Source organism: Ostrea edulis, chromosome 8 (genome assembly GCF_947568905.1).
Source record: "Ostrea edulis chromosome 8, xbOstEdul1.1, whole genome shotgun sequence".
NCBI lineage: Eukaryota > Metazoa > Mollusca > Bivalvia > Ostreida > Ostreidae > Ostrea > Ostrea edulis.
This window is the reverse complement of record NC_079171.1, coordinates 35,056,569-35,065,619: the sequence shown is the minus strand read 5'-3', so window position 1 is coordinate 35,065,619 and position 9,051 is coordinate 35,056,569. Positions and strand designations below refer to the sequence as shown.

At 35.4% G+C, this 9,051-nt stretch overlaps 1 long non-coding RNA gene across 1 annotated transcript; it reads left to right on the top strand.

Moving 5' to 3' along the window:
- Window positions 1-7,032: 7,032 nt before the first annotated feature.
- Window positions 7,033-8,825, top strand: LOC125663142 (uncharacterized). The gene is made up of 2 exons (XR_008798130.1): window positions 7,033-7,166; window positions 8,697-8,825. It is a non-coding gene; the product is annotated as an uncharacterized LOC125663142 (long non-coding RNA).
- The last annotated feature ends 226 nt before the right edge of the window (window positions 8,826-9,051 follow it).

The window sequence follows — 9,051 nt, the reverse complement described above, 5'->3', positions numbered from 1 at the left end:
CCAGACCTTTTTTAGCTCTTCTGAGCCAAAGGCTCAAAGAGCTAATGCTATGGCCATTTGTGCGGTGTGCGTAAACTTTTTAGAAAAAGGGCTAGAACTCAAGAACCCCTTGGCCAATTTTTTTCAAATTTGTTACAGGGTATCATTGGCCCAAGGGCTTTCATACATACTAAATATAGGGATGTAACCCTTTAACAAGGGGAGATAATCAGGAAAATACAACAACAAAAATAGTGGTTGCTAAAAAATCTTCTTCTCAAGAACCACAGGGCAGATTATCACCAAACTTACACATAAGGATGAGGATATGTTGTAGATTAAAAATTGTTCAAGGCATTACCCTGGGGCAAAGGGCGTGGTCTCAAGGTCACTTCAAAGTTGACCCAAATTTAAATTTTTTTTAAATTCCTTAAATCTTAGATATTTTAGTCATTATAAGGACTAGGATCATCAAATTTTGACAGTTGATGCATCTTAGGACCTTGTGTCAAGTTGTCTCAAAAGTAGGTCACGGTGACCTACTTTTTGAATTTTGCAGGTATTTATTTTAAAATTAATTTTGATGCATATCTTGGACACTTTGAAGCCTATGATCATCAAAACTTGTCAGTTGGTGGATCATGGGACCTTGAAATGCGTCAACTTAAAAATAGGTCACCGTGACCTACTTTCTGAATTTTATGGCTTATCATTTATAGATATATTTTAAGTTGTTATTTCAAATACCGAGAGGTTTAGAATCATCAAATCTTGTAAGTTGATGAAACTTGAGGCCTTGAAACATATTTATAAAAAAGTAGGTCACAGTGACCTACTTTTTGAATTTTGCAGATATTCAAATTTCACATTTTCAATTTTAGATGCATATTTTGGGCACTGTAAAACCTAGGATCATCAAACTTTGTCAGTTGATGCGTCTTCAGTCTTCGGTTTGTGTCGACCAAAAAGTAGGTCACCGTGACCTACTTTTGGTATTTGACAGCTAAATTACTATATTTCAGACACTATTTGACCTACAATCATCAAACTTTGTCAGTTGATGCATCTTGAGTCTTCGGAGTGTATTGACCAAAAAGTAGGTCACTGTGACCTACTTTTGGCATTTGACAGTTATATTTATATATTTCAGTCACTAATTGACGTACAATCATCAAACTTTGACAGTTGATGCATCTTGAGTCAACGGAGTGTGTCGACCAAAAAGTAGGTCACCTTGACCTACTTTTGGAATTTGACGGCTATATTTATATATTTCAAATACGATTTGACCTACAGTCATCAAACTTTGTCAATTGATGGGTCTTGCATGTTCGAAGGGTTTCGACCAAAAAGTAGGTCAACTTGACCTACTTTTGGAATTGGACACCTATATTTATATATTTCAGATACTATTTGACCTACAGTCATCAAACTTTGTCAGTTGATGCGTCTTGCATGTTCAAAGGGTGTTGACAAAAAGTAGGTCACCTTGACCTACTTTTGGAATTGGACGGCTATATTTATATAATTCAGATACTATTTAACCTACAGTCATCAAACTTTGTCAGTTGTTGGGTCTTGCATGTTTGAAGGGTGTTGACGAAAAAAAATAGGTCACCTTGACCTACTTTTGGAATTTGACGGCTATATTTATATATTTCAGATACTATTTGACCTACAGTCATCAAACTTTGTCAGTTGATGGGTCTTGCATGTTCGGAGTTCGCTGACCAAAAAGTAGGTCACCATGACCTACGATTGGAATTTGACAGCTATATTTCAATATTCAGATACTAACTGGCTTAAAATCATCAAACTTTGTCAGTTGATATTTCTTGGGTTCTTAAAATGTGTAGACCAAAAAGTAGGTCACATTGACCTACTTTTTTTGAATTCTTAGGATTAAACTAAAGATTTAGAATACTAAGAGGCTAAGAATAGAAATGGTGGGGTTGTACAATTTATCAGAAGAGCGATTCTAGGCCCTTGGGCCTCTTGTTTTTTTCTTTTTCAATCCATGGCCCCCTAACATTAACATTTCAGATAAACCTTTCGGAAACCCTCGGCGGTACTACATACATGACGAACCCGATGTATATAAATTCAAAGATCTAAAACTGGTGGATCCAACATTAAAAATCTACAAGATTCTAAAAGTATTATCACTTACCACACAGTGCACCATCCATTAAAGCGTGCACTTGCACACGACTTGCATCACCATGGACGAAAACTTGATTGAGGAAACACGATGTCACAAAAACATCCCGCACTTGGCTGGAGTTAACAGTTATGTTTGGACATGGAACGGTGCAGCTTACCACTGTCCTATTATCTCCATTAACAGTACATAAGTAGCAGATAAAAGCAACGGTAAATGTTATTCCCTTCATCATGATATCGTAACTGTGACACCCGCGTACCCGTGCCAATATGATGTTTGCCGCGAAAATCAGGTCACGCACAACCTTTGACCTGAGCGAAAGAGCATGGGAAGGGGGGGGTGTATTAAAATGTTGCAGACAAAAATAGTGACCCTGAAAATAGATAAAAAGATGACCCAGATCATGTTATTAAATCAGTCTGTACACCCAGCACGGTGTATGGCCCAACTTTTTTTAAATGTGGAAAAAACAATCAAGAGGGTAGGACTACACTGATCAATGCAAGACATGTAAGGTCTAGAGTGGTGTAAATGAACATTGTAGATTCTTCCGGTGTGTGGCTTTTATAACAAAGTATTAAAATCATAGATGTTGCTTGTCATAAAAGATTGTAAGGGTTGGAGCTTTTTCTGTAATATGGAATGATTATGGCTAAAATATAAAGTGATGAACCTTTGAGGCTTGCAGAATGACTTTAGGTAACTACTTTAAATAGAATTTCCTGCTCTAACACCCTTCTAAAACGATGAGCTAGATGAGTTACCAATTTATATTTCATCACCTTGTATTGGGAGTAACACAATCTTGTCAGGTTCTCATACTCTAATTTCATAGTTCCCCTGAATCTGATAATACAAGGTCATACAATTAGCTTCTGACCGTACTTGTGACAGATCGAGTGTTCTTGAATGTATTCACTGCCATCAATATCATCACATATGTGTATACTCCTTCAACTGATTTTTATCTTCTTCTCTAGAATAACTGAGCCAATTGTAATCAAATTTAGTACAAATCATCTGAGGGTGAAGGGGATTAAAGGTTGTTTAAATGAAGGATCATGCCCCTCCAATGTGAGATATCAAGAAATGCCAAGATGTAAAAGATCTTTTAAGAACCACTGGGCCAGAAAAATTGAAATTTACATGATAGCTTCCTGACATAAAGTAGTCTAGATTTAATTTTGGTCACATCATTGACCCCAGGGGTAGCAGTCTGAGAATTTAACTTTTTAAATGGCATAGGCAATAGGTCTAGATGTCTTTTTGATGCGGCATAAACCATTGGCATTTGGCATAGACCTTACCAAAATTTTACGACAAAAATAACACATACATCGAGAGAAAATAGTTAAGAAACTTTCTTTTGTTTTATACAACTTCATACTCCATTTCCAATTCTACATTTAATCTATTGATATTGTCCTCGTTTTCTTTTTTCTTTTGCGCATCATAATTAATCATAATCACTGTCCAGAAAATACTTTAACTGCGGAATCATATACATGCCATTTAACCTTCACCTCAAAAAGTCGAACGTATATTATTTTGTTTTGACATTCTTGCAATAATTGAATATTTGGGATATAAGAAAAATAGGATAACTCTAGTCATATTGTTGAGGAAAATTTTAGTTTAAAAATCGATCCCAATAAAATTTGTCAATGCTGATTTAAAAAAAAGCATTGACATTTAAAGACATACGAATCGTATGTTGAAAAATTTGTCTAGAGCACTAGTCATAATCTTCAAACCACTTAGACACTGAAGTCGTATACTCTAAAATTAACGGAGGGAAATCCAGGTCACAAAAATAGATTTTGACAATTTTAAGGGAAAATATTTATCTTAAGTGCATTATCTCACACACATATCATAATTATTCCTTTGTTTCTTAGAATTTGGCATAGACAATTCGGGATATCTTATTTGCACATGGCATGGCCCGACCTCCTTTGGCATTATAAGCCGCGGTCTATCTGTCTACCGTTAAATTCTCAGACTGGGGTAGGGTGGAGCCATATTATGGAATCAAAATTTTGCTTGCAAATATATAGGAGAAAATCTATAAAGTCTTCAGAAGAATGAATAGCAGGGACAAGGTGAGCTTTATGGGCTATGGAGTTTTTGTTTGAAGGGAATCCAGCGAAACAAGAAAAACTAGGCCCTAAGGAAGATGTATCAGGACTTAGTGAGGATATGGTGTCTGAACTCAGTAAGTATTTATCAGTACCTGGTCAGTGTATACTGTAAACCAACTTTTAATCGCAACAACTTTATTTTGCGATTTATTTGTGATTAACAGAATCCTTCATTAGTACGAGTGTGAGATAGGGAAATTCCACCGAGGGGACAAGATTCGCAGTGTTAGACAGCGAATCTTGTTCCAGAGGTGGAATTTCCCTATCCCACACGAGTAAATAATGAAGGATTATTTTTCTCACATTTTAACTACAGTTTAGTGCATAAAATTAGGAGCTTTCAGAAAATTTTAGATTATCAAAATCCTCATTTGAACTTCGATGCAAAAACTAATTAGATAGGCAGAAAGAGCATTCCCGAAAATGGTTTACACTGTAAGTGTAAACTAAAAACCCCAAGGTTGTCCACCAGAAAGCTATATTACATTAAAATTTAAAGATAACAATGCAACATATTTTTACTTCATTGTGTAACGTAAATCTTCACCGTGTAACGTAAATCATAGAAAATATATGACGTCACAATCAAATGACGTCGCAGCAGTGTGAGACAGAAAAATCTCACACGGCTGTCTCACATGGGTAAAGTCGATCTCACACTGGTAATAATGTGAGAAAAACTGGTTCGCAGCGAATAATTTTTGCAACTGAGAAAAACTTGGAACAAATACTAGAGACATTAAAAGAACTAGTTCATTGCTAGAAATATTCACGATGGTAAGTTTCTAACAAACATTTCTCGCACGCAAATAAAAGTTGGTTTTAAGCTAATCGGTACAACACCCACCCACCCCATCCCCACATCCCCCCACCCACCCCATCCCCACATCCCCCCACCCCCAAAACTCTACACAATCTCATCTTGATTAATTATCTATAAATTATCTTTCAAGTATCTTTGTGTTTACTTTTGAAACAATATAAGTACTGAAGTATTGATATATTTAACTTTACTACAGGAAATACAAGTATTGTTTCGGGGGCAGAAATTCCTTATATCAAAGGAATAATGGTCTCTGGACTGGAGAAAAGATGTGTGGTAAGAATTTTAATAATTATTCAGATAACAAGTGATACTAAATACTAAAGGAAACCAAGAGTCTTCTCATATTTTTTAGTCACGTGAGTCCCTCATCATCCGTTAACAATTCTACAGTCTTCTTCTCGAAAACTTCAAGGCCAATTGTTACCACTATTGCAGTTGGTCTGCGTTTGTCATCGTGCATTAACAATTGAAATATTTTTAACTTCTTGATAACTACCATTCAGATTTCATATGAAGCATCATTGGAACAAGGGGGACATAAATAAATTTTCAGGATACCTGCACCCTTTGGGCCTTAAGCAGGGCAAAAACGGTAAAAAATTTACCAGTTTTTAAAATTCTTCTCTACAACTGCATATCTCAAGAAAAAGTAAATGCATGGTGATGTAGAGCAGGAAGGCCTCTACAAATTTTTTTATATTTTATTCCCGTCGGGATCCGGGTTAGAATAGATCCTCAGTACCCCTTGCTTGTCATAAGGGGATTAAATGAGGCGGTCCTTCGGATGACATCGCAAAAAGTCACAGCAAGTGTGGCACGATAAAAAAAACCTCACTTCTCAATGGCCATAAGTGCCGAGCATAGGCCTAAATTTTGCAGCCCTTCACTCGTAGTGGTGACGTCTTCATTTGAGTGAAATATTCTCGAGAAGGACGTAAAACAATATTCAATCAATCATGGTCCCCGGGTAGAGAATCTTGACTCCAGGGTGGGGTTAAACTTGATTTATATATATATATATATATATATAATGTGTATAGATATGCAAAACATTTAATTAATATCTTCTTTAATGCTATTGAAACTAAATAGATATTTAAAAGGAGTAGGTAGTCCCTTACCAAAATTGTAAATTTCATGATCCTAGGGGGTTAGACTCCATATCGAGGTTTATATGCAAATTTGAGACTCCCTGTATCATGGGCTATGATACTCAGGTGACTGTTAATGCCTGTGTACCTCTCTTTTTTCAGAATGAGGTGAAGTCATTTGCTTTTGAACATGGTGTCAAATTTCATCATCTTTTCAACGACTCTGTAAGCCATGTCATTGTTAGGTCAAGTAAGTTCTTTAATCACTTCTCCCTTGAACACTTAAGCTTATTTGGAGGAAGTGTAAATGTTTCGAACTACTCCTGTTTACATATCTTACAGGTGTGATAGAACAATGAAGTATTTCTTTGGATTAGCAAATCATTGCTGGATACTTCATTATAGTTGGATAAAACAAAGTATTCAGAAAGGGTTTTTTTCTGCCAGAAGTAAGTACATATACATGTACCTTATTATGGTATTGCTGTGGAGTTCCATTTTACCTTTTGCCAAACTTCAATTAATTGTACAATGATTACATAGGGTGATTTTGAGATAATTGGTGACAACACCATCGGCATCAACTATGGGCAAAACTGTCCAGAGAAATGCAGAATCCAATCCTAAAAAATCATCAGATATATGTTGATGTAAAGAAATGCGAAACAGTGGACCCAGGTTTGTTGTTTATAACATCTAATGATAAGGACAAATATTTATGAATGTGCAAGTGTTGTGGCTTTAATAAAGACAAAAATTATATGGATATATAGTCTATTCTATAAATTTAAGCTTGTGTTTTCTGTTCTTTGTTAATTAAGCATACCTGAAGTATCTTGTGGAAGCATGTGGAGGCCTTTTGATATCATCTGCAAAAGAATTCCAGAATAATGCAATGAGGAAAGTAATTTTGACTTGTTTTTCCGATGATGATGTCAGTAAGGAGGATTCAAAGAAATTTAAAGGTAAAGTTATTCATTTCAAGCCTTTTTACTTGTGTATATATATATATATATATAGATAGATAGATAGATAGATAGATAGATAGATATTGGCCAATCATTAACATTTTTGATTTGGAGTATCTCTAGGATAAGAGGGATATAAATTGTGAAATTTATGACAATACCTCCCCCAGGGCCTCATGGGTGGACAAAATATCAAAAGAAAAAGGTCAAATTTTCAAAAATATTCTTCTCTACACTTACACATGTGGGAGAAAAACTAAATGCATGGTTATGATATCCATGAAACATTCTACTTGAATTGTGAAATCCATGGCCCAGGTGAGCGGTTTAGGCCCAATATGACCATAAAATCAAAATGCATTAAATCTTAGAAAATCTTCCTTCTCTCTACTGCCATAAATATATTTGAGAGAAATTAAATGCACGATTATGATGTTGATGTCGCTATCTGCCTAAATTGTGAAATTCGTGGCTCCTGGGTCAGGGTTCAAGCCCTAGGGCAGGACCAATATAACCATATAGTGAAAATTTATGAAATAATAGAACATCTCTACTGCGATATAGATATATGGGAAAAGCTAAATGCATGACTTTGATGATGTTCATGAACTTCTCTACTAAATTGCAAAATTGATTTCATAGCTCCTGCATCAGGAGTTCAGGCCCTTATGCAGGGCCAGTATGGTGACAAAATAAAAGTGAATAAATTTTCTTTTTTAGCTCTGCTGAGCTTTTCCGATCACATTTTGTCCATTGTCTGCAAACTTTTTATATTTTTGACTTCTTCTGAAGAACCACTGGGCCAATTTCAACCAAACTTGCCACACAACATCCTTGGGTGAAGGGCTTTCAAGTTTGTTCAAATGAAGGGCCATGTCCCTCTCAAAGGGGAGATAATCAGAAAAAAAAAATAGGGTGGGGTCATTTAAAAAATTTCTTCTCAAGAACCACTGGACCAGAAGAGCTGAAATTTACATGAAAGCTTTCTGACATATTTCAGATATATAGCTATGTTCAGATCATGACTCCCTGGGGTAGGATAGGGCCACAAGAGGGGATCAAAGTTTTGCATACAAATATATAGGGAAAATCTTTTTAAAAAATTCTTTTCAAAAACTACTGGGCCAGGAAAGTGAACATTTACATGAAAGCTTCCTGACATAGTGCAGATTCAATTTTGTAAAAATCATGGCCCCCGGAGGTAAGATGGGGATACAAGGGAGGATCGAAGTTTTGCATACACATATAGGGATTTTTAAAAAAAAAATATTCATTTCAAAAACTGCTGGACCAGGAAAGTTGAAATTTACATGATATAAATTAAAAGCATGATTATGATGTTCATAATCATGTCCTTTTCCTAAATTGCGAAATTCATGGGTCAGGGTTTGTTTTGGGTTTTTTGAGGGGGATGTGTCAAAATGATTTTTATGTTTCAACCTTCCATTTGTTCTTCTGTAAATGAATAGAAAGTGTGTGCATATTTTATGTTTGGCATAGTTAAGAGAATTTTTTGTGTACTTATAGATTTGCATTTTGAGACTGGAGTTCAGACAGTAAGTCGGGAGTGGCTGTTCGATTCTCTATCATCTTCTCATGCCAAATCTTTGTGTAACTATCTGATATATGAAAAAGACAGTGATAGTGGAAAAGAAAGTGATAGTGAAAAAGAAAGTGATAGTGAAGAAGAGGAGACATCATCAGAGGAAGATATTGATAGAAAGGATTCAGAATTAGAATGATTAATGTAGTTAAGATGACACCAAAAATCAGAAGACAATACTATGTTATGATTAAAATTTTAAAAAATTGAGAATTTGTTTACAAGTGGTAAAACAATTTTTATCTTAGCAAGAATTTTGAAATGTCGGCATTGGAGTGT